This window comes from Pteropus vampyrus, unplaced genomic scaffold (assembly GCF_000151845.1).
Source record: "Pteropus vampyrus isolate Shadow unplaced genomic scaffold, Pvam_2.0 Scaffold1, whole genome shotgun sequence".
In the NCBI taxonomy this organism is placed as follows: Eukaryota; Metazoa; Chordata; class Mammalia; order Chiroptera; family Pteropodidae; genus Pteropus; species Pteropus vampyrus.
In genome coordinates, this window is record NW_011888782.1 from 21913161 (window position 1) to 21922043 (window position 8883).

General features: G+C 37.7%; 1 protein-coding gene and 1 pseudogene across 1 annotated transcript in view; one reads left to right on the forward strand and one right to left on the reverse strand.

Annotated features, from left to right (window-relative positions):
• The window catches only part of SLC12A8 (solute carrier family 12 member 8), a 119267-nt gene that overhangs the window by 10220 nt on the left and 100164 nt on the right, over positions 1-8883 (forward strand). The gene's annotated exons all lie outside the window — the stretch shown is intronic.
• LOC111736460 lies at positions 3027-3147 on the reverse strand (annotated as a pseudogene).

The window sequence follows — 8883 nt, forward strand, 5'->3', positions numbered from 1 at the left end:
TACCTGATTTTCAGGGTTTTTATGCCATATGTGGAAGGATCTGGCCCAGTGTCTGTCACACAGTGAGCACTAAATGCAATGCATGTTCATTGATTGGATAAAGCAGATTTTATACTGAAACTCAGCAGAGTAGGCCGTTTATGAACATGGGGCTGGAAAGCTAAGAAGCAGCTTATACCAGAGGGAGGTGAATAGAAAGCTAACAACCTTAGATTCAATGCTTGTCTCTGCCAGTCACTAGACAGAGAGTACTGTGATGGACATGGCGCATCAGGAAGATTAAGCTAGCAGGAGAAAGCAGGTAGCCCAAGACAGGGAGAGATTATAAGTATACACGCTGTGTGAGATCTGAAGTCCGGTAGGATCAAATACGTTGAACATTGGGAATAGTAAGAGAATTCAGCTCCGTTTACCAGATATTTATTGAATGCCTATACTTGCCAGGCTCTCCAACTTCTGTTGGAGATATTAAACCTGAAATCTCTTAATTACTATGAAATAAGGAGTGCCTCCAACTAATCTGAGGCTTTTGTCTTCCTTCTCTCAGAGTTGGATGGTCTTCAGAGAAATTTAAAGAGAAGCTGTGTCATGTTATGACAGAACGAGTCACCAAAGGCTACAGATTAGCTAGTATGAATGACTAGTATTCTTTCTTCTTCATCCAGCTTTCCTCCAGAGACCTGAGTTCCAACAGAAGTAGGTCCATGAGGAACCTTTTCTAGGGAATCCGTGGGCTAACATTTGGCTGGGCTGAGCATATCACCCTAAAAAAAAAGCCTGATTCAGACCCAAGGAGTGGGTGCCCCATCAGAGCCATGGCACTTGGCCCAGCTATGGGAGGAGGCGTGTCCAGACTGGCTTCCAGGATGTGGCCCACCTCGGACACTGGACCATGCTCTAGCATTGCCTGATTTCCTGCCTTCCCTTTCTCTTCTCTGTGCTCTCCTCCTTTGCTCTCTCCCTGTCTTCTCCTCCCCAATCCAGTGGCTTACCTGGGTTAGCTTGGCATGGTGAGAGTTAGAAAGAGAGTATGGTCAAGTTATGGGGCACTGGTGAACAGGAATGCAGCACTGGCAAGAGAAGCAGATAGAAGTGAACATGTTTAGAGACAGAGGGGTCCCTAGAGTTCCTCTGGCCTAGTCCCCTTGCTCAGAGTGTCAAGAAACAAGCCCAGAGATGTTGGACGAGTTGCTCAAAGATGCATGCAAAGAGTGGCGGAGCCAGGCTGGAACCAAGCCCATGACCCATGACCCATGACCCTATCATACAGCTCTAGGTTGATTTTAATACATTCAGTCTTTAGGTTATAATATAATTTTGAGCATTGGTGTCAGGCTTCATTGCAAAAGCTTTGCTCTTGTTTTCTGTATCCTCATTAGCCAGTGCACAGTTAAAAACCGACTTATATTTTTGCCATGCGTTTTTCAGACCTGTTTTTATATCTTTAAAAAGCCAATATGCAAAGTGAGCCTTAGCAGCCGCATGTGAGCTAATAGCATACTGCTTTATTAGTATATAGAGAAGTGAATACAACCGAGGAGAAAAGAAAAGGGAACTTAAAACAGAACGGTCTTGTTAGCCTCTCCTTTTACGGGTAAGGAAACTGGGGCCCAGAATGGTCGAGTGGAAGAGGAGGGCTCGCATCTGTGCCTTGGCCCCTCTCGCCCTTCCAGTTTTTGTAGTACATGTAGCTTATACGATTTTTAGGGATCGTCTGTAGTTAAAAGGATACAAATTACAAACACGGAGTGAGGTGTAATTTTTGGGAGGAACGCAATTGAAGCGAAAGGTCTTGAAGCTTAAGCTATTAGCTTCACTGTGAAAACCACCAATGATAACTTTTGGAGGTGACACAAGATGCTTATCGTCCTGCAATCTAGGAGAGAAGAGAGGACAGAAATTGTTTTCAGGATTCAGTTGAGTCTGAGGCTTTCATGTGGACACTGTCACCCTTCCCCTTTCTTTCTTCTTTGCCTTTCTCTCTTTCCATTTTGTAGCCCTGTTTATTATTTAGCCTAAGAGGTCAACCCCTCAAATGACAACTGGGATGAAAATGCTGCATATTTGTAAAAGGTGGGATAGAGGCATCTTCTGGATGAAGGTGTCTTAGAACGTGGAATGAAAGAGATTTTTCACTGAAATGAATTAGGTGGGATTCAGCTACATTTGTACCCACTGGATCTTCATTTATAGAGGTGACTGAGTGATGACATGGAGAGGTCAGTGCCATTGAAAGCAGAATTTACTCCTTATATTTCCCAAGACGAGGGGGAATGCCATGCTGCACAGGGCTACAGGAGAAGTGTCAGGCTCTGGAATACAGAAGCAGGAGCGAGGAGAAGGCCTGGGCCAGAAGAGCCTTTATTGGGCTATAGGGGTTGTTTTTAGCTGCCTAATACCTGGCTCTGAAGTGATTTCCGGCAGAGGAAATATTGGCTCGGTGTGTGGGAGTTACGGAAAGGGCGTTGCTTGGGGTATAAATTTGAAATTGATTGATTCGCATATGAAAGGTAGGCTCCTTGTCAGCCCTTTGCTAGCTCTAAGAATTGGTTAATCCTGGGAGGGTCAATCTCTCCTTGGCCAGCAAGATTTTAAAGATCTTATAACATAATATGTAAAAAGAAAAAAACATGATCAATACAGTCTGCCTAGCTGTGAATGAATGGACTAGGTGACTTTAAAACTTCTTACTGCCTTGGGGTACATTTCATCCATGGCCCGATACAGAAAAAATGCAGTCCGTGCCATCATTTAATAGTTGGTGTTTGAAAGGAGAATCTTATTGACTCTCAAGTACTAATCTCGTAATTTGAGTAAGGTGCCACTAGGTGGTGCTTAGACTCTGGTCTGGTTGAACACCCTGGCTCCCTACAGGGGTGGATAACTGAGTTTTAGCTTGCTTATCTATCTATCTATCTATCTATCTATCTATCTATCTATCTATCTATCTATCTATCTGTCTGTCTGTCTGTCTGTCTGTCTGTGTATCAGGTAGGTAGATAGACAGATACACAGACAGACAGACAGACAGACAGAGCACCTGGTCTTCCTAGGTGGTCTCCCATCCAAGTACTAACCAGGCCCAATCCTGCTTAGCTTCCGAGATCAGATGAGATCATGCTCATTCAGGGTGGTATGGCCGTAGATGAGTTTTAGCTTATTTTTTCATCCATTTTATATTTTCTCTGACCATAATACATCCCTTCAGGATAACAGTTTAAATGCTAGATAGTTCTATATTAATAGAACAAATAACAAATAATTTTAGTAAGTTTTAAAGAAATAAACATTTCTGAATATAACTCAATCCACTCTTTGTTCTTAAATCATTATCAAGTATAATGTAATTCGATTCTTAAAATTGTTTTCTTTTTTTCCTTCTCAGTTTTAATACCCAAATCAAAAGACTGGGGTAGTGTGCTTTAGAATAACTCTGCATGGAAAATCATTAGAGGTAGCACCTATTCAGGCTTTGATGTGTTTTTAATAGGATAACACTTGGCAGTGTCACATCTCAGGAGAAAGGGCCTATTCACATTTCTTTTGTTTGTTTTTTGTTTTGGTGTGTGAATGTTTTCTTAACACGAACAGGCACAAAGAAGAGAAAAAGGTAGTGGATTAAAAACCACTGGTCTGTGTAAAAAATTCTACAGTGTTCTTTTCCTAATCTACAGATAGCTTGAAAGTCACATCCATAGTCCCTGACAGCTGTTTCAGTATTTAGGTGCTTTCTGATCAACTTGAGGTGGTGGTGGCCTAACAACCCTCTCTATGCCAAAAATAGTTATATCTGATCCAAACGATAAATTTGCTCTAAGGTGAATCCCAGTGTTCATAGAATTTAACTTAAAACAGAAAGCCATGACTCATTCTGAATAACTTTCCCTTTTTATTTTAGCCAATTATCAGTAAAGAACAACACAAAGCAAAGACAAATTCTAACGTTTTTAAAAAATGTACATAAAGTTTAAGGAAAGCCATTAATTTTGCAGAAGACTTCATCTTTAATTATCTTTTATATCCAGTACATTTAAAATGTGACTCAAATCACAGGCATCTTTTGGTGAATCCATCCACTGCTAAAATGAAGTTGAGTTATAAACAGTTATAAACAGTTATAAATACTAACTCTAGGTCAGCATTCTATTTTTAAAATGTTCCTAATAATGTGATAATTTAAATGTTTTCTTTAAATGAAAAGTATTTTTATCATAAAAGTACTATCTGCATATAATAATTTTTTCAAACAATAGAGAATAATATAAAACAAAAAGCCTTCTTCCTCCTTCTCGTCACCTCCATGCCCCAGAGATAATCACTGCTAATGGTTTCCGGTTTTTGTTTTCCCTTGTGGTTATCATTATAACTTTAAATAATATATTTATACCTCAATTTCTTGACCAAGTTATTAATTTATTATCAGTTTACTTATTGCTTCCTGATATCAAAAAAAGACAACATTGGCACATGAACTCTTTCTTCCAATTCTCTCGCTTCATTTCCAATTTTTCGTTAGTTGGATTATTATTGTTACATTGTCAAGGTTTATAAGATTTATATTTTTTTCTATAATTGTAATGAACATTTTCATGTTGGTTGTAGTTATAAAAATTTAAAATCTGTAAATAGCACTTACAGTAGTAAGGGATGTGTGCGTGCGTGTGTGTGTGTGTGTAACCAAGTGACATTGGACTCGTAGAGAAAAAAGTACAATCTATGTCATTAAAGCTTTGCTGCTTCCGAGCCACAGAGTCTTAATGTCTTTCAAGTTTCTTTTAAGTCTCCTAGTTTTTAAACAGCTACTTCTGTTTCTTATATCCTGTATCATCTTTTTTGTTTTTGGTGATTGTGTTATTTTTTGGGTGATGATAATTTTTTTCATAAATGGATCAGTGGTAGTAAATTATTCTTTCCTTTTCTAACTATAGCAGTGTAGGCGGCCAATTTTTTTCTTGTACTTCAAAAACAATATTTTGCAACAGATTAAATGCAGAAGTAGATATGAGAATCCAGCTGTCTTCTGTCAGGCCAGACATTAAAAAGATTTGCAAAGCGTATAATAAGGCCTCTTTTCACTAAATGTTTTTGTCTTGGAAAGTTGTTATTTTTCATGAAAATATGTCATTTATTTTAACAGATAATGGGCTTATTATTGTTATGTTTACATGATTAATAAATATTTTAAAATATCTTCCCTTAAATTTCTAAAATGATAAATATTCATAGGTTTAACATACATAAACAAAACCTCTTTGGGGTACTCAATAATTTTTAAGAATGTAAAGGGGTCTCGAGACCAAAAAGTTTGAGAATGGCTGTTCTAGGGATTAAATATACATTTTAAACTTTTCACAGTTTATATTGAGTTAATATCTTATTGCTTTAATGTAAAACGTAGGAACTTGGCAATCACATAGGCCCTTTGTCAACCCCTTCTCACCATCTTTTATGCTACATGCCATATATGTTATTTCCATATACTTGATAAAGCCTTGAAGATAACGTCATGCCTGGTGATTGCCCTTGGCCCGTGTCCATTTGTAGGCTTCGCTGGGTCTGAACATGGAGCTTCTCAGGTGCTATGAAGACAGATCTCGCAGCTGCCCTGGGTTGCTCTCTCCTTTGCTTTTTTTTTTTTCCCCTCTAAGTTCATCTGCAGGAATTTCTCTAAATATCTGATCTGCTGGTAGCACTTGTTTTTTCCCCTTTCTAATTATAATCACAGTTTCATACTTCTTAAAAAATCCTGTCTTTTCTATCATTTTCTAAACACATTTCATTCATTCATTCATTCATTCACTCAACTTACATTAAGTAGATTCCATGGTGAGCACTAGAAGTACAGGAGGAAAAAAGCTATTTAAAAAAAAAATATGTCTGGACTCTGTTTATAAAAAATAGCTTTCATTGAAGTTATTATTTATGTTTAAACTTTTAAAATTTTGATAAAATTTTATACTCATAGAAAGTTGCAGCAGTACAAAGAACCCCCATATACTCTTGGCTCAGATTTACCAGTTGTCAACATTTTGCCTTTTCGTTTTAATATTTGTGTGTGCATGTTCTCTTTATGTATATGTATATATATTTCTAGTCCATATATATAGTGTATTTTAATATATATTCTATAGCATATATATATTTCCTAACCATTTCAAAGTAATTTGTAGACATCACATCCCCTTATTCATAAATACTTCCGTATATATTTCCTAAGAACAAGAATTTTCTTTTACCTAACCACAATATATTTATTGAGATCAAGAGATTTAACAATACATCCTATGATATCTAATCCACAGTTCCACATTCCAATTTTGCCAGTGATTCCACTAATATCCTATAGCTTTTCCCCCCAGCCCAAGATCCAATTCAGGATCACATATTGCATTTAGTTGTCATGCCTCTTTAGTCTCCTTTAATTTGGAACAGTTCCTTAGCCTTTCTTTGTTTTTCATAACCTTGACATTTTTTGAAGAAGCCAGGCCAGTTATTTTGTAGAATGTCCCTCAATCTGGGACATGAGCTCTCATGATTAGATTTAGGTTTTCTATTTTTGGCAGGAACCCATAGAGTGATACTGTATTATTTTTTAGGCATCAGATCAGAAGGTTCGGGATTTCTGTTTGTCCCATTATTGGTGATGTTAACTTTGGTTACTTATTTAAGGTGGTGTCCACTAAGTTAATCCACCCTAAAGTTACTAATTTTCCCTTTGCAATTAATAAATAATTCGTTGGGGATATTTCGAGACTATGGCAATATCCTGTTCTTCAGCAATCTTTCACCTACTAGCTTTAGCATCCATTGATGATTCTTGGCAAAATCAGTTATTACTGTGATGGTTGCAAAATGTGGATTCTCTAACACCATCATTCCTTCTACATATATTTGTTGGTCTACTGTAAAAGACTTTCCCTCTTTCCTCACATTTTAATTTATTCCTTTATTTATATCAGTATGGACTCAGATTCTTATTTTTCTGAGTATTCTATTGCTATTATTATTTATTTCAATGCTCAAATTGTTTTAGATTTGGCCAGTGGGAGACCTTCAAGCTGGCTCCTATGTCTTTATGATACATCCTAATTATTTTCTTTAGAACTTCTTTACTTTCTGGCATAAAATAGTCCAGGTTCATTTTGTACTTTCTCTGCCCCAGCCTTGATTCATCCATTTTCTTCAAAAAGCCCTGGCTCCTTAAAGTGAGGAAAGATATTTAGAGACCAAAATCTGAGTGCAAGGTATGTTTATTGCTACTGGGGTATCTTGATTTAAAGAATCTTTAAGTAGACAGAGAGAAGGAATATAAATACATGCACACATATTTATCTAGCTCTATATCTTTCTATATTAAAAACCATAAATTCAAATTGATATCTCTAATTTCAATCCATCACCCCAAGATTCATTCTTTTCTCTTTCTTTAGTTGTTACTCCCTTTCCCAGATGAGAAACTTGACTACCATTCAATATAGTTCCTTATTTGCTCATTCCTACAATTCACAGAATGTAGATTCTGAATTAGTAACTCCTATCCCTGCAAAACAAAATTTCTATCTAGAATTTATATTAGTTTGTAGTTATTTTTGTCTTTAGACTAAGAGCACGTATTCATAGTACTATGTGCAAAAGTTACTCTGGTCACTTCTTTTTCCACCTTCAGTGTGTTATGTTATCCAAACTAGTTAGGTTAACTTGTTTCTCTTCGCATTCTATTTTAATTTTTCTCTCTCATCCTGTTGATTTGATTTTGTTTTATTTTGAGTATGTAATCACATTAATGTGATTCTAAAGGTAAAAACTACTCTGTACATAAGACTTTTTAAACGGTTATAATATTGGCTGAACCACTGAGGCGCCTAGAATAATAAACCTTTTGCAGTTGATTTTTAGCTGGATTGGGCATTGAGGTCCACGTTTCTCCTCCTGGTGTTAAACTCAGGTAGACTTTGTAGTGCAGCCTGTGTCCTATAGGAAAAACTCGCCCCTTTAACAAAGAAGCCGGAAAAGGAAAGGGAAACCCCTAATTAAGGGGCCATGGCATTGCTGCTGTGAGATTTTGTCTTTTGTGGGATGGTATCAGATGCTCAGAGCACTGTGTCTTTGGGCTCTGAGTTCTGAGGAATATAGAAAGATATAGAGCTAGATAAATATATTTATCTAGATTAATATAGAAAGATATAGAGCTAGATAAATATATTTATATTCCTCTGTGAGGAAGGATGTGGTGTGCGGTCCTGGGAGGCAGAGCTCAGGAAGGGATTTCCCACCAGCATCAATGTTTTCATGGCATCTGAGGATCTTGCCATTCCAGAGGCAGTGTGGTTGTGTGACCAGGTTGTGCCTTGCGAGGTTCCTAGCCTTGGACAAGGATGAAGGTGCATAGGCATGGAAAAACCAACCACAGATCAGGCATGCAGGAACTACTGTATGTAGACACTGGCTTTCAAATTTGTTCTGTGGCAGAAGAAACCCACACTGCCACGAAGCTCTCCCTTTTCTAGGAATGACTAAAACAATATTGACCAAGGGTGCTGCTCAGATCGGAATCCAGGGAAATCAGACTTTGACCACTCCATGTGGATCCTTGCCTCCTTTGTTACAGAGCTGTTTCTATTTCCAGCACCAGCTGGGTACAGAACGCTCACTGGGTGTCTGTTCTAGAACTTCAGGCACAATACAGAAGGGCTGGGACCGGACAGGGCTTGGAGAGGCAGCTTTCAGAGCTGCGCTGTAGAGCAAGGATTCACCTCAAACATGAGGACAAGGTAGCCAGGAAAATAGAAAATGCATCCTCAATCAAATCTCTTTTCTTTCTCTTCCTCCCAATTTCCATGAACACAGTCTCTTGCTCACATTTAAAATTGTCTGTTGTACTTC